Source organism: Nicotiana sylvestris, chromosome 10 (genome assembly GCF_000393655.2).
Source record: "Nicotiana sylvestris chromosome 10, ASM39365v2, whole genome shotgun sequence".
Lineage (NCBI taxonomy): Eukaryota > Viridiplantae > Streptophyta > Magnoliopsida > Solanales > Solanaceae > Nicotiana > Nicotiana sylvestris.
In genome coordinates, this window is record NC_091066.1 from 154,839,137 (window position 1) to 154,857,037 (window position 17,901).

The window sequence follows — 17,901 nt, forward strand, 5'->3', positions numbered from 1 at the left end:
TCAACAATTAAACAAAAAATACACATTGTTGGGCTTCTTGTAGGGAGCATAGAGTACGGGGATTACACAAACATTTTTTTGTGAAAATAGCACGAGCTAGCATGTTTTGGAACTAGTAATTGAAAAATAGTCAGCTTTGTAAAGTCATTGAGAAATAGTCACTATTTTGCTGCAACACGGAAAGTTCCAGCATAATATACTGGAGATTGGAGCACCTGTGTATGGACTTCCAACATATTCTACTGGAACTCCAACATATTATGCTGAAAGTCGAGTATATTATGTTGGTACTCTAGTATATTATGTTGGAATATTTTTCGAATTTTGAACAGTATTTTTGTTCAAATTTATCTTTTACATGAAAAATGGCTAAATTTCAATTACTTTTGAAAGTGTGACTATTTTTCAACTACCACTTATAAATCTGGCTATTTATGAATTTCACCCACTTTATTTGGGTCAAAATTCTTAATTTGAACTTTTATTGACCCATTTTGGTTAGAGAGTGCGTTGAACGATGGCTTAGTGGATTGACTTCATTTCATTTCTAACTGGTCCATTCTTTTTCGGCCCATTTCGATCGTTTGGCGTATGTAACCTAGAATGAATGAGAAGAATTAACCCAAATAACTGCTCATCAAACCACTTTAACTATAAATGGCCAGTGAAGGTATAATATATATCTATATATATATATATATATATATATATATATATATATATATATATATATGCATAATCGATGTACTATATGTGTATAATTGTGTATAATTAATGTATAATCTATGTATATGGTTAGAAAAAAGTAAACAATGAATATGACCGGCTATTTGTGTAAAGATCAACTTAACCCCGTATTTTTGACTTAAAGTAAATACGGGATCTAGCAGAAAATTTGATTCTTTTTTATCTCCGGATCGGGTATTTCTGAAGTACAAAGGGAGTTATATCATCTCATGGCGGATTGGCGAATTTTTGGGCCGAGCTGGATTTGAACCAGCGTAGACATATTGCCAACGAATTTACAGTCCGTCCCCATTAACCGCTCGGGCATCGACCCAGGAAGAATCAATTTTAGACTTATTGGTAATCCATGATCAACTTCCTTTCGTAGTACCCTACCCCCAGGGGAATTTTCAATCCATAATTCCAAAAGTGTAATTGGTTCAATGATATAATTCTAAATATTAAACTCATCATATTTAACTTCTGAATTTGCATATCATTTCATGATAACTATTACATAACTAAATTTTTAATAACTTGATAGGTAAAAAGATTTTTACATAAATGTTAGAACTCTGCTTCTAATAAAGAGCAAGAATGACTCAATCAATGTCATATCTTTGCCCCCCTTTTACTTGATAATATAGACAAATTCTTTGATTAATTTTTTTTTCTCTACATAGAGGGAGGAGCAAGGAGAAAGGATAAATAAGGAGGGAAATACAAGGTGGGTAATCGACCTTTACCTAAGGTAAAAATTTAAATAATCAGCCAACTCGACTACTAAGATTTCTCATACCTTTACTTACAATTCTATGAACTTGTTGACAATCTCTCTTTTCACTCTCATGAGTCAACCTAACGTTATAACCAATATTTATGTTTTAAAATAGGGTTGAACTCTTTAGAAAATATAATGTAAGTTACAAGCAACTGATTGTGCAACATGTTTTCAAAGTGATAACAACTACTAATAAAAAGTCCCAGATATGGTTATCATCATAGGCAGATCTAGAATTCGACATCATGGAATACTATTACATTTAATATAAATTTATCATTGTTCAATTGGATCAGGCCTCACTGCTAATATCTGATTATTGCTCAATATTAATTTTTTTCCTCTCTCTAAAAGGTAACTAGATTTAGTAAATAAAAATGGCGTCAAGTTTCATGACAAATTGCCATATTTTTTAACTTGGCACATTCTAATACTCCATCCGTTCTAGTTTCTTTGGACTTTCTTAGGGGTGGGCATAGTTTGGGCAAACCTGAAATTCAAACCGAAATTCGAATTTTTTGAATTTTTGGTTTAGATTTTCGGATTACGGATTGAATTTTGGATTTAATTTTATACAATTTTGGATTTGGTACTTCGGATTTTTGGATATTTGAAAATTCAAATTTTTTATACTTTATATTTAGTCCGTTATTCATATGCAAGTAGTAATAAGTTCAATACCCTACCCATTAGATATTATCTCATATATTCACTATTAATTACTAAATTACTATTTTAATATTTTATATTTGGATATGGTTTTACTATTGCTACTTCTTATCAGGCGTATTAATGTCTTTGTTGCATTTTCTTAATAATAATTTCATTACTTGAATACTTTATTTGGATGATTTCAGTGAGAATGAGGAACTTTTCAGGCAATTTAACATGAGTACTTCATTTGGATATTTATTTTTGTAAAAAGAAGAAACATCTCAACTTATAAGCACAAAATTAAAAATTCAAAATATCCAAACCAATTAATCTGAAACCGACTTAAAAGATCCGATCCAATTCGAACTTATTGGATTAGATTTGAATTGTCATTTTTTCAATCCAAAAATTAAAAATCCAAACCGAAATTTTAAATTCAATCCGAATGCCTAAACGCCCACCCATAGACTTTCTTCGCTTATTCATGATACATTTTTGATCAATAGGAATGAAATTAATTTAATTTTGATATCAAATTATAGATGTTCAAAACATATGAAAAGTACTACTATTAATGTCACGACCCCAAAACCAACCCGATCGTGATGACACCCATGGAACTAGGCCAGCCGATACAATCCCAAAACCAATCATTATTTACATTCTTAGGATAAAATCAAAGCTTTTTAACAATAAACCTTTATAAAGTGTTTAAAACAAAACAACAGTGCGGAAAGAAAGCCCGATATCGGGGTGTCACTAGTCATGGGCATCTACTACAACTGTCTGACAACATCAGGACCAACATGGCCGAGAAAATCACTGAATACAACTAAGGGAGAATAAGGAGGGAGAAAAGCAGGGTTGCGATTGTCAGGCAGCTACCTTGCTAACTCTGATGAACCTGCCACTGAGTAATCAACACCCGCCACCGAGTACAGAAATACCTGAATCTGCACACGAGGTGCAAGGAGTAATGTGAGTACGCCAACTCAGTAAGTAATAAAAGTAAATAAAAATCGTGTAGTAAGAAATCAGATAATTCCATGTCATAGCACTACAACAAATGCGTTATGGTTCCAAAATAGGGTAGAAATCAATTATCTCATAAAAAACACAGTTTATAATTTGAAAAAAATGTCTTTCTACAGTTTCAACAGAGAATTTAAAGAAGTTTTAGAGTAAAAATTATGAAAATCATAATCAGCCCCTCGGAAAAAAAAACATGTATCATAAACCGACCCTCGGACATAATATCAACAGAATCAGCCCCTCTACAATCACTCTTAATCATCCCCTCGGGCATAACATGTATCAGAATCAGCCCCTCGGGTAATAACATATCACTCACTCTGGGTACCCGTGCTCACTGGGGGTGTACAGACTCCGGAGGGGCTCCTACAACCCAAGCGCTATCACAAGCCATCTTGTGGCATAATGAATTAGGCATTCGGCCTCTCATATATCACAAAACAGTACAACCTACTGCGGAGCGCAACCCAATCCCATGATATCCTCACAACACAGGCCCTCGACCTTACTTAGTCAGAAACCTCTCAAGCCACTCGGGCTAACAGTAAAACAGGGTGCTCAGCCCAAAATAACATTTATATGCATCAAAACAGAGTAATAAAGACTGAGTTATGAAATCAGTAAAACATAGCATGACTGAGTGCAGTTGTTAAATCAAAATAGTGAGGAATTTCAGTAAAGAAAATCCATAAGGGTCCAAACAGTTGGCGCGAGGTCCAAATATAGCATTCAACCCAAAACATAGTAATACTTTCTAACATAAGATAATATCAAGTAGTTTCAGTAAAAAACGCAAGTTATTAGTTGCTACGGGACATACCAAGTCATAATCTCCAATGGTGCACGACACTCACGCTCGTCATATAGCGTGTGCATCACCTCAAAGCAGTACAACGATGTGAAATCCGGGGTTTCATAACCTCAGGATAACATTTACAATCATTACTTACCTCAAACCGGACCGAACTCTAAACCACGATGCCTTTGCCTCTCGACTCAGCCTCCAAATGCTCCAAATCTAACTAAAATCAGTATCACATCATTAATACACGCTAAAGGAACAAAGCCCAAGAAAAAATAATCAAATTAACTCAAAAATTCCAAAATTGGCCAAACCCGACCCCCGGGCCCAAGTCTCAGAATCTGATAAAAATCACATCACTAGAATCCTTAACCTCTCACGAGTCTATACATACCAAAATCATCAAAATCGGACCTCAATATGCCCCTCAAATCCCCAATTTCAAGCCCTAATTCCCCAATTTTCACCCTTAAATCCCACAAATTTCATGATTAGGTAGTGAAAAAATCATCACAAACACCAAATACAAGGCCCAAGTAACTTACCTCACTAAAACCCCTCAATTCCTCCTTAAATTCACGGCTTGGAGCTCCAAAATCTCACAAAATGGTGAAAGAATGGCTGAAGATTACCGAGGGGCCTTTTTATACCTTCTGTCCAGCACTTTTGCTCCTGCGGTCTTCAAGTCGCATATACGACGCCGCACCTGTGGAAAATCCATCGCAGGTGCAGTCCTCACTTAAATTCTAGGACCCGCTTCTGTGGTCAATTTCTCGCTCCTACGGTCTCGCAGGTGCGGTATGATGTTCATACCTGCGCCTCTTGCCCTCTCCACTATGGCCACTTATGCGGTTGATCCTCCGCTTCTACGTTGCCTCACTTGTGGTTCCCACTCTATAGGTGCGGTTATGACAGCTGAAACACACTAAAAATTTCATCAACTCTCAAACCTCAAAGACCAATCCGTCAACCATCTGAATCCATCCCGAGGCCCTCGGGACCTCAACCAAACATACGAACAAGTCACAAATCACCATTCAAACTTATTCAAACCTTCGGAACACTAAAAATAACATCAAAACACCAATTACCCTCAGATTCAAGCCTAAGAACCTCTAAACTTTTGAATTCCGCAAATGATGCCGAAACTCATCAAACCTCGTCCGAATAACCTAAAATTTTGCACACACGTCTCTAATGACACTGCAGACTTTCTCAAATTTCCAAAATTCCATTCCAACCCCGATATCAAGATTTCCACCACCGATCGAGAAACGCTAAATTTCAAATTCTGCCAATTCAAGCCTAATTCTACCACGGACCTCCAAATCACATTCCGACGCTCTCCCAAGACCAAAATCACCTAACAGAACTAACCATATCATAAAAATTCAAATCCGAGATCGTATATTAAAATGTCACAACTTGGTCAAACCTTTCAAATTTAAAGCTTCAAGCTAATAATCACTCTTCCATATCTTATCTGATTTACCTGAAAACCAAAATCGATGATTTATATAAGTCATATTACATCATGCGGGGCTAGTCAAGCCCGAGAACTGGAGAGCGAATTGAAAATGCTCAAAACGACCGGTCGGATCGTTACACTCTTCCCCGGGGGTGATCCCACGTCACCCCATCCCATATAGGTCCAATAGCACAACATAACTAAAATTTCACAATCCAACCAAGCTCATAACCCTTAGAACCAAATTTTCACTTCCGAGATTATCTATAAGATCAGAATCTCACATCTATACACTGAATAAGTTCGAACAAGTTGTATCAAATCATATCCGTACCCAAGATGTAATCACATGATATACCACATAACTTAACCACTCATAGCGATAACTTCTAATCACACCAGCTGCTCAAACAACCCAATACCGGTAATAAACCCTCTTATCAAACAAGACCTCATTCCAACACTTTCGTACTGCCAATGATGAATAAAACACGCAGAAAGTCATAACCATTCCTCATATCAACCAGTCATAGAGCTCCCTCTCCTACGGCAAGGACCATAGTAAATTTCTAAGACGAATCTCGATATTATCCTTTCCACATGCTGAAATCAAATCCGATAGTATTCATAATAACCTTATCTCATCTAATACGGCTACTGTAGTGACATGACACATCGATAGAATCTCAAGCCACAACCCGTGTAACCCGTGCACCAATAAGCAACAATCCAAATGTACTCAAATCATGGAAAGTGACTCAAATGAGAGAGTTGTACCGCAATCTCACTAGTACCACCACAACACGATGCTAAGAACTCATCATACACCGTATAACCAAAACACACGAATCTAACCCGGAGGATCATACCTCCACATAACTTCACTGCAATGCGCGACCCTATGCAAACATTGGTTAACACGAGATACCTCAAGTCACCATGCTCAAAATCAACAACCACGCACAATTTGATGTCTAGTACCAAACGTGAATCACCATAATCACGGAGAAGCAAATGATGCAATGCCATACAGGCCCGAAAGAACATATCCAAAGCCAATAAATCATACAATACACAATTATCCGTCTCACTCAAACTCCACTATAATGCCCAAATAGAACCATATCCTTTGTGCATAAAATCAACGAATCACAACTCCCCGCAACACGGAAAGGTATCTCATAGATCACTCCAGAACACGAATATGCTCAATAACAATCAAATGTCACATCCCTCAACAATAGAAATTCGGAGTCAACAAAGCCGACTCGATGCAGAACACACATCCATATTGGCCTACCAATGAACCCCTTATCAAGGAGTTCCTGAAGCTGCTCCTTCAACCCCTTAACTCCACCGGTGCCATACGATACGGTAGAATAGAAATGGGCTGAGTGCCCGACACCAAATCAATACTGAAATCAATAACCCTGTCCAGCGGCATGTCTGGCAGCAAGAAACACATCTGGAAAATCCCTCACTACCAGAACTGAATTAATGGTATGAGTCTCTGTATTAACATCCCTCACGAAGGCCAAATAAGAAAGATAACCCTTCCCAACCATCCGCTGGGTCTTCAAAAAAATGAAATCACTTTACTGGGAACATAATCCGTTGAACCTCGCCACTCAATCCATGGCATCCCTGGCATAGCCAACGTCACCGTCTTAGGCAGTATGGACAGTTTCAGATGACTAGGTAAATGATATTACTAATTGAACCATGTCTTTACACATGTAATTCTCCATCATACACAACATACCGCATATACCATGCCATCCCATGATAAATATGAGAACTTCATAATCCATTCCGATCCACAAGCAACTACGTACTCAACTATCCAAGAACTTTCTATTTGATCCCATCTATAAAAAATCACTATAGATCATATGCTCCTCAGGCTAGTAGAAAATATACATCTCTGACCATGGTAGAAACCATCAAGAACTCTCCGAATCCCATTTGCACAAAACCAAACTATCAGGACTGAATCCTTTTAACTCAATCAAGTTGCGTAGGTCACCGAAAACCCAAGAGCATTGCCATGAAACACCTGTAGAAACTCATTACCTCATAAGCACCCAAAGAACTAATCATATCCCTTACCATGCTGATCCGACCTACTACCAAGCTACCCTATTTATCCAAGTTCCTTCTAAATTACCTTCAAATTGATACTTCTCCTCGCCATAATACTGCAACCCTCAACTCAGACTCATCAAACGAGACCCAAGCATAAAATTACACCGTCTAAAGGCTCATAAGTTGCTGAATACTCTCTTAAATATCCCCCAAAAGCACCACATTCAGAATACTTACCCTGACGAGACCTTCCAATTAATCTAAAGTCATTACCTTCACCTTCCTGATGCTGATATGCAGAATCTATAATGATATAGGAATGCCACAAGTCTTGTCATCCTCCAATGTAGGAATGCCACAAGTCTTGTCATCCTCCAATGTAAACCTCAGTTCCTAGCCAATTACACATCCTGAAGATCTCCAATTATTACATGTAAATATTGAATCCTTTAAAACCATTCTCAGGAGTCATCCACCCTACTCATGTTTCAATTAAACTGATCAAACGAACCGAACGACATGTTCCCCATTAGTACAACAACACCTAAGGAAGTAACTCCTCATTCTAAACAGCCGAGTGATATCCTACTCCATACCCGTTACATCACTTACGACAACAACTAATTCATCCAACGATTTCTCATATACCCATAAAGAATAACACGCCATTATCAAAAATTTCCTTTACTCGAGTCATCCTCAATATCAACCTCTATAAGCCACAACTGATTTGTGGTGTATTACAAACTGAAACTAATACGAAACTTATCCGCACAATCAACTTATCAATAGTAGAATCCCCCACTTGGCTCAAAGCCATAGGTCAAAACACACAAAAACTCGCAATGCCCATACTCTATTACTTCCATAATACTATAGGGAGATTAAACTAAATCCTTCATAAGCTCGTGCAACACAATCATCTAGTACTTCAAATCATCTGCAATCTCGCATTCACCCTCGTAACAGTTATGCCCACTCTCATAAGCGATCCAAACTCAAATTGCGACACACATATTTCACTAGCAAAAGAGGGCTCCCAACAAACAACACAGGGATCACACAAACCGCAGAACACTCTGCAGGAGATGACCCACCTGCTTTGCCTCAAACTAACATCTCTTCATACCCTTCCACTATCATAAACATCACACAATCACTTAATCTTCCTAAGTATGAACTCATATCACAACATGAAATCTACTTCACTTCCCAACTAGACAACATGGAAAGATCCTTCAACACACCCACAACTCAGGGCTATGCATCAAATCACGATGGAAATCAAGCACCAGATAGTTCTTTCTACCCTCAAATAGACCCTTCTCGTCACATTCAAATCATATGAACACATCTCGCAGTCATAACACACTCATCACGTAGCCATCCAGTCATCACTTCCCTTAATAGGGACACTATCAAACATATAAATCCAAAAGCACGTGCTCACACAATCAACACCTCAGTGCTCAAGCTATAATCAAAGACCGACCTCAAGTCCTTCAAACTATCCCAACATCAACACAAAGAAATCACATCTCGCCCCTCGATCAGAGAATCACAAGCCGTCGATGCACAATTGATATGGAGCGCTCATACGTGCATACGAACGTGTGGAAAGAATTCAAAGAGTTACATTTCAAGCTGAATCAAGGTTACACGATAAGAATTCAAGAATGTGGGATTTCCTAAAGGTTTTGCAGCCTCTCGAAGATAAGTACAGACGTCTCCGTACTGATCCGCGAGACTCTACTAAACCTGCTCATGGCTCGTGAGACCTATGTAACCTAGGCTCTGATACCAACTTGTCACGGCCCCAAAACCAACCCGGTCGTGATGGTGCCTATCATGGAACTAGGCCAGCTGACACAACCCCAAAACCAATCATTATTTTCATTCTTAGGATAAAATCAAAGCTTTTTAACAATAAACCTTTATAAAGTATTTAAAACAAAACAATAGTGTGGAAAAAAAGCCCGACTTCGGGGTGCCACTGGTCATGAGTATCTACTACAACTGTCTGACAACATCAAGACCAACATGGCCGGAAAAATCACTGAATACAACTAAGGGAGAATAAGGAATATGGGTATGCATTCGATTTATCGATTCGATTTTGACCCTTATCGATAATTACTTATCGATTATCGATTTGTACATATGCTAATCGTTATCGTTTCAATAAGGTTTCGATTTTTTCGATTTTGATTCATCGATTTTTGGGGCTTATTGATTCGGTTATCGATTATACCAATAAGAACGATAAAGGAAAAATAAAATTTTTAGTTAAGTATGTACTGCAATTCAAACCACAATTTTCTAAGATGCATATCTCAATCACCAAATCAGAAGTGAAAAAAGGAAAAACATAATCTTCAATACCCACAAGCAAAAAATGGAATCTTTAGTAACCGTGTAATGTAAAATTGACCAAAAATGAAAATGCAAGCAAAAGAATAGTAATTCTTCAAGACACAATAAGGAAAAATGGAATTTTTATTAGTGTAAAATTCAGACCTGACCAAAATTATGAGAGATGACATCAAAGCCATTGCCGGTTCGTAAATATACATGGAAGGGTAGGACTTGAGGAATGGCTCTTAGTAGAGGCTCAGGAGGAGGGTTGGCGTGGTATGTGAAGGCTAATGAGAGAGCATACGGAAGAGTATTTCGGATAGTCGTGAATTCTTATATAGGTTTAATATTTTCTTGTCTGTTGGGTTTGCAGTTCGCGGAAGAGAGGGAGAAAGGTAAAAGCGGCGCTGAAGAATGGGTAGAGGAAATAATAGGGTTAAGGACTTAGGGTAATGAAAGGATATTATAGAATAAGGGTATATTTGTCTATTTAGTATATCTTATCGGTTTATCGATAAACCGATAACCGAAGAGGACAAAATCGAAATCGATAACTCGATAAGGAAAATTTTGAAATTGAAATCGATAAACCAATATCAATAAACCGATAACAAATAATCAATTCGATTTATCGATAAACCGATTCGAATGAACACCCCTAATAAGGAGGGAGAAAAGCAGGGTTGCGATCGCCAGACAGCTACCTTGCTAACTCTGATGAACCTGACACTGAGTAATCAACACCCTCTTCCGAGTTCAGAAATATCTGAATCTGCACACGAGGTGCAGAGAGTAATGTGAGCACGCCAACTCAGTAAGTAATAAAAGTAAATGAAAACTGAGTAGTAAGAAATCAGATAATTTCACGTCATAGCACTACAACAAATACGCTATGGTTACAAAACAATGTAGAAATTAATTATCTCATAAAAACACAGTTTCAGTAAAAATACTTTGAAAAATGTCTTTCTATAGTTTCAATAGAGAATTAAAGAAGTTTTAGAGTAAAAATGATGAAAATCGTAATCAGCCCATCGGACAAAAAAAACATGTATAAAAAACCGCCCCTCGGGCATAATATCAACAGAACCAGCCCCCCGGCTCTCTCACAATCACTCATAATTAGCCCCTCGGGCATAACATGTATCAATATCAACCTTTCGGGCAACAACATATCACTCACTCTGGGAACCCGTGCTCACTTGGGGTGTACAAACTCCGGAGGGGCTCCTACAACCCAAGCGCTATCACAAGCCATCTCGTGGCATAATAAATCAGGCCTTCGACCTCTCATATATCACAAAACAATACAACCTACTGCGGCGCGCAACCCAATCCCATGATATCCTCACAACACAGGCCCTCGGACTTACTCAGTCAGAAACCTCTCAAGCCACTCAGGATAACAGTAAAATAGGGTGCACAGCAAATGTCACACCTCCTTTTTCCGCCCCCGCGAGGGTACAAGGAGTTTTTTCCAATTAAAGGACAGTCGAAACGGGATTTGTTTATTTATTTCAGAGTCGCCACTTGGGAGATTTAGGGTGTCCCAAGTCACCAGTTTAATCCCGAATCGAGGAAAAGAATGACTCCATATTACAGTCCGCGAACCAGAAATCCGGATAAGGAATTCTGTTAACCCGGGAGAAGGTGTTAGGCATTCCCGAGTTCCGTGGTTCTAGCACGGTCGCTCAATTGTCATATTTGGCTTATTTATCTGATTTTAATACAATTATGAACCGATGTGCCAATTTTAACTCTTTACCACTTTATTATTATTATTATTATTTTTTAAAAAAAATTGTGAACATCGTTTAAAACATGTCTTTGGATTACGTCACATGAAATGCACCCGCAATCCGGAACACATTTTTATTCAATGTTTTAGGATTTAGATTTGGGTCGCATGAAATGCGCATCCGAGTTTAAGAAGGTAAAATTAATTAAATCGCGCCTAAAGAGTCTAGCGTATCATTATTTTGGGTAGGGCCGTGAAATTTGCTAAAACGGCTCCTCCCTAATTCTAAGCGATTAAATGTACATTTATTGAGGGCCCCGCAATCTATACATTTCATTAAGCGAGGCTCATCTCATTTATTTGGACAAATCTTAAAACGACTACATTTTTCTATAAAAATGAGTCTCTAAAATAAAGAAAGAAAATCCTAATTTATTACTAGCTTTTATTATTTTAAGAAGACATGACATGCTAATTGCTTGATTAATACAAATATTGATGAAAAAGAAATTTCACTCTTAATTTCGAAATTATAAATAAAATAAAAATTCAACAACTAATATTCAAAATAAACAAATATAGCTAGATTAAAACTCAGCATTGTTATTTTTTTTTAAAAAAAAAATTTATTGAGATTAATTATTCACAATCATTTGAAACTAGATTTAACCATAATTACTAAAGCTTATTAGAAAGTTTATTAGACTTAAACGTTCTCTTAATCTTGCTTAAGCTCAAGTCATGCCTTAATGCCTAATTTACGATGTTTAATTTAAATTCGTGTCTTAGCTAAATTTAGCTACTTGTTCATGATCAACCTATAATCTTGAAGCCTTCATAACTAGTGAATTAACCTATTTTGCCGAACTGATTTATTACAGACTAACTTATGATATTATTTTCTTATTCCAGTTATTATTTAGTAATTCATGAAATAGCTTAAATACAATCAACAAAAGGAACAAAGAAATAAAAACGAAATTAAAACTTCAAATTTTCATTCTTCATATGTATTCACGCTTCATATTTCGGATTACAATAAACAGCTTTTCAGTTGTGTACCTGATATTGGAAGCAAAGAAAATGAATATGAGAATCAGCAACAGCAGTAAAATCAGTACAACACAGCAACAATAGCCCAGCAACAGTAACAACCCAGTAACAGACCGGTGGAGTAGTAATCCAAAAAAAAACAAAAGCTTCCAGCTTTTATGAAACAACAATTAATTCGGATTTCAAACAACAAAAGAAAACAGAATATTTTTTTTAGTTTTTTTTATATTTGAAAGCTTAAATATTTTTCGGAATTTTCTATCTCTTAAATGTTCAGCCCTTTTCTCTCTCTTATTTTCAGATTTGTTTCTCTCTCCCGTTTTTTTCCTGTCTGTGTATTTCTCTTGTCCTCCCTTTTTATTCTGATTTCAAGACTTCTTATAACCCCTCTCATAAAATCTTTCCATTAATTAAAATCAACCCATTTTCTCTACCAAACCCATTATCTTCCCACTCATTCCCATTACATTAAATAACATATCACACCACCCCATTTCATTTTGTCCCCCATGCTTTATTTAAAATAATGCAAGATTCCCCTTTAAATTAAATCTTGTCCCCCCTTTATATTAAATAATCATATCACAACCCACCCCATTTCATTTTGTCCCCCATGCTTCAAATAAACAATTACAAAATGTACAATTCCTAAACTACCCCTTCCGACCTTACTGAAATTACCAAACTACCCCTGAACGTATTACAAATTTACCAAACTACCCATCAGCTATAACACATCAATTAATCAAACTTAACCAAAATATAGACAATATGATCAATTTCTAACAATGTTCAAACAACAATATGAACACGGATGAACATCATAACAACAATATCACATGAACATGATTTTAACAACATTTCAACAACAAATCACATGAACACAAATTGAACAACCAAGAACAACTAAAATTTGATTGAACAATATTTTAGCAACAAACAATCCTATTTTCGGATTCAACAACAACAACAAACAAAGTATGAAGATTTCTAAATTCAATCATATTGAACTTAAAATCAACTCTAACAACATTACAACAAACAATTCTTATATTAAACTTTAAACAAGATTATGATAACAATTCAAGCAATAATCATAAATGGTAAACAAGAAATCAAACTATACAAAATTCGGATTCAAGATCATCCAAACAAAGTATGAACATGAATGAATCTATTTTAAGACAACAAACATGACGGATTAAACGATTAAAACAATATATTCCTTTAATACAACTAAATTCTTTAAACAAATAACAAGATCGACGAAGAAACAATTATGAACTTAAACTTGAACTTAACAATATTAACAATTTCTAACAATACATAAACACATGAAACAAATTGAAGAAATAGTTGATTAAATTTCAATTTGAATCTAACAAACATCAAACTAACAAATACTTACTTAAACAATAATACAAACATGAAATAAACATGAAAACAACTAATTAAACTTCTATTTTGAAATCTGAAAATTAATTTTAACAAAGCACATGAACATGAACAAACTAGAAAAATAATTTCAACGATGAACAACGAACAAAACAAGAATTGAATTCTTTAACGATTTTGGATCCGGAAAATATCAAACAAAAATATGGACAAAAATAAAACTCAAAAACAACTAACCGGAGATGAATCAACGACGAACTTTGATTGTAAACAAATCTGTCCGAGAACGAATCTCGCACCAAGATAACTTGACGTCGAAGACGACTACGAACGGACGACCAAAGAAGGTGGTCGTTTGGCATCGTTTAAAATGAAGAATGGCAGCCCGCCACAAGCAGAAGGCAGCAGCAGCAACACTGCTGGAGCAGCAGCACAAAACAGTAGCAACAGCGGTGTCGGAGAAGATGCAACGACAGCCATGGGAGCTCGAGTTCGAGCTCGATGAAGCTCGTCCATGGCTGGACGCGGCGGGCAGCAGTTGTGGTGGTTTGTTTGGACGACACAGCAGCAACATGAAGGATGAAAAACGCAGCAGCAGCAGTGTTGGAGAAGAAGAAAACGCAACAGCAGGAGGAGAAGCAACTACGGGCAACAATGGTGGCGTAGAAGTTGCTCGACGAACTTGAAAAACGCAGCCATGGCAGCGAGGGGATGTCGTGGGGGTGAGAGTGGTTGTGTTGTGTGTGTGTTGACGTGAGGGGGGCAGGGGTGTGAGGGGGGAAGGTCTGCCATGGGAGGAAGGGATGTGAGCTTGAGGAAGAAGAAGAAGATAGGAGAGGGGGGGGATGGTTTAGATTTTTAGGGTTTTCTTCTCTTATTTTTTTTTGTTTTGTTTTTGTTTTGTAAAAATGAAAGACAAATGGGGTTTGAGTCTTTTGGGTTATGGACTGGGTCGACCCAGTTCGAAATGGACTGGGTCGTAGGGAAGATTGGGCCAATTTTTGGGCCTGTGGCTTGAAATTGAAGAAGAGGCCTAATTCCGACTTTCTTTATATTTTTGCTTTCTTTTCTTCTTTTATTTCTCTAAAACTAAATTATAAAAATACTTAAACTATTATTAAGAATTAAATTAAGTTATAAAAGCGCAAATTAACTCCCAATAACAATTAACGCACAATTAAGTATTAATTAAGCATAAAATTGTATATTTGGACATTAAATGCTAAAAATGCAAACGATGCTTATTTTTGTAATTTTTTAATTTTTGTAAAACAAATTTAATTACTAACAACTATAGAATTAAATCCTACATGCAAAATGCGACATATTTTTGTATTTTTTATTAATTTATCAAATAAACACGCACAGACAAATACAAATAATTATTCAAAATATCACAAAATATCACAAAATTGCACACCAAAGAAAAATCATTTTATTTTTGGATTTTTTGGGAGTAATTCTCATATAGGGCAAAAATCACGTGCTTACAGCAAAAAACAACATTTATATGCATCAAAATAGAGTAATAAAGACCGAGTTATGAAATCAGTAAAACATAGCATGACTGAATAAAGTTGTTAAATCAAAACAATGCGGAATTTCAGTAAAGAAAACCTCTAAGGATCCAAACAGTTGGCGCGAGGCCTAAATATGACATTCAACCCAAAACATAATAATACTTTCTAACATAAGATAATATCAAGTAGTTTCAGTCAAATACGCAACTTATTAGTTGCTACGGACGGAGCAAGTCACAATCCCCAACGGTGCACTGCCCTCACGCTCGTCATCTAGCGTGTGCGTCACCTCAAAATAATACAACGATGTGAAATTCGGGGTTTCATACCCTCAGGACAACATTTACAATCATTACTTACCTCAAACCGGACCGAACTTTAAACCACGATGCCTTTGCCTCTCGACTCGGCCTCCAAATGCTCCAAATCTAACCAAAATCAGTATCACATCATTAATACACTCTAAAGGAACAAAGCCCAAGAAAAAATAATCAAATTAACTCAAAACTCCCAAAATTGTCAAACCCGACCTCCGGGCCCACATCTCGGAATCCGATAAAAATACATCATTAAAATCCTTAACCTCTCACGAGCCTATACATACCAAAACCTTCAAAATCGGACCTCAAATGGCCCCTCAAATCCCCAATTTAAACTCTCCAATTTCAAGCCCGAATTCCCCAATTTTTCACCCTTAAATCCCACAAATTTCATGATTAGGTAGTGGAAAAATCATCAAAACACCAAATACAAGGCCCAAGTAACTTACCTCACTGAAACCCCTTAATTCCTCCTTAAATTCACGGCTTGGAACTCCAAAATTGCACAAAAATGGTGAAAGAATGGCTGAAAATCGCGAAGGGGCCTTTTTATACCTTCTGTCCAACACTTTCGCACCTGCGGTCTTCGAGTTGCATCTACGATGCCGTAACTGTGGAAAATCCATCGCAGGTGTAGTCCTCACTTAAATTCTAGGACCCGCTTCTGTGGTCAACTTCTCGCTCCTGCGGTCTTGTAGGTGCGGTACGATGTTCACACCTACGCCTCTTGCCCTCTCCGCTATGGCCACTTCTGCGGCTGATCCTCCGCTTTTGCGTTGCCGCACCTTCGGTTCCCACTCCACAGGTGCAGCTATGATAGCTGAAACACATTAGAAATTTCATCAACTCTCAAACCTCAAAAACCAATCCGTCAACCATTCGAATCCATCCCGAGGACCTCGGGACCTCAACCAAACATACGAACAAGTCACATATCACCATTCAAACTTATTCAAAACTTCAGAACACTAAAAACAACATCAAAACACCAATTACCCTCAGATTCAACCCTAAGAACCTCTAAACTTTCGAATTCCGCAAACGATGTCGAAACCCATCAAACCTCGTCCGAATGACTTGAAATTTTGCACACACGTCACAAATGACGCTACGGACCTGCTCAAATTTTCAGAATTCTATTCCGACCCCGATATCAAGATTTTCTTCGCCGACCGAGAAACGCTAAATTTCAAATTCCACCAATTCAAACCTAATTCTACCACGGACCTCCAAATCACATTCCGACGCTCTCCCAAGTCTAAAATCACCTAACGGAGCTAATCAAGTCATAAAATCCATATCCGAGATCGAATACTAAAAAGTCAAAACTTGGTGAAACCTTTCAAATTTAAAGCTTCAAACTGAGAATCATTCTTCCATATCTGTTCCGATTAACCTGAAAACCAAAATCGACGATTTACATAAGTCATAATACATCATACGGGGCTAGTCATGCCCGAGAACTGGCGAGCAAAGTGCAAATGCTCAAAATGACCGATCGGGTCATTATAATTAAATTGTAATTTTAATCACATATATTTAAACAGTGAAAGAAAATAATTGAAATGTTAGTCAAAAATTCATTTTGAATCTCGGGAAATGAAAAGTTGTAATTATTTTAGTAATGAAAAAATATTAAGAGCCCGTTTGGATTAGCTGATTGTAAATAGCTGATAAGCTTGAAGTGCTGAAAAGCGTTTTTAAGTGATGGAACTGATTTTTTAAATAAGCATTTATGTGTTCGGATAGATGTGCTTAAACTGATAATAAGCAGTCGAAGTGTTTGGTAAGAAAATTCTGATAAGTTGTTTATTTATTTAAATGACTAAAATATCCTTAAAAACTTTACAAAAGATTATAAATTAAAAAGATTTTTTTTAAGAAAAAGATGAACAACGAATATATAATGAAAAGAAAGTATCACGACCCGGATTTCCCACCTTCGGGAGTCGTAATGGCGCCTACTAATATG

At 36.8% G+C, this 17,901-nt stretch overlaps 1 non-coding gene across 1 annotated transcript; it reads right to left on the reverse strand.

Annotated features, from left to right (window-relative positions):
* Positions 1–976: 976 nt before the first annotated feature.
* Positions 977–1,060, reverse strand: TRNAY-GUA (transfer RNA tyrosine (anticodon GUA)). Its single transcript has one exon. It is a non-coding gene; the product is annotated as a tRNA-Tyr (tRNA).
* Positions 1,061–17,901: the final 16,841 nt, after the last annotated feature.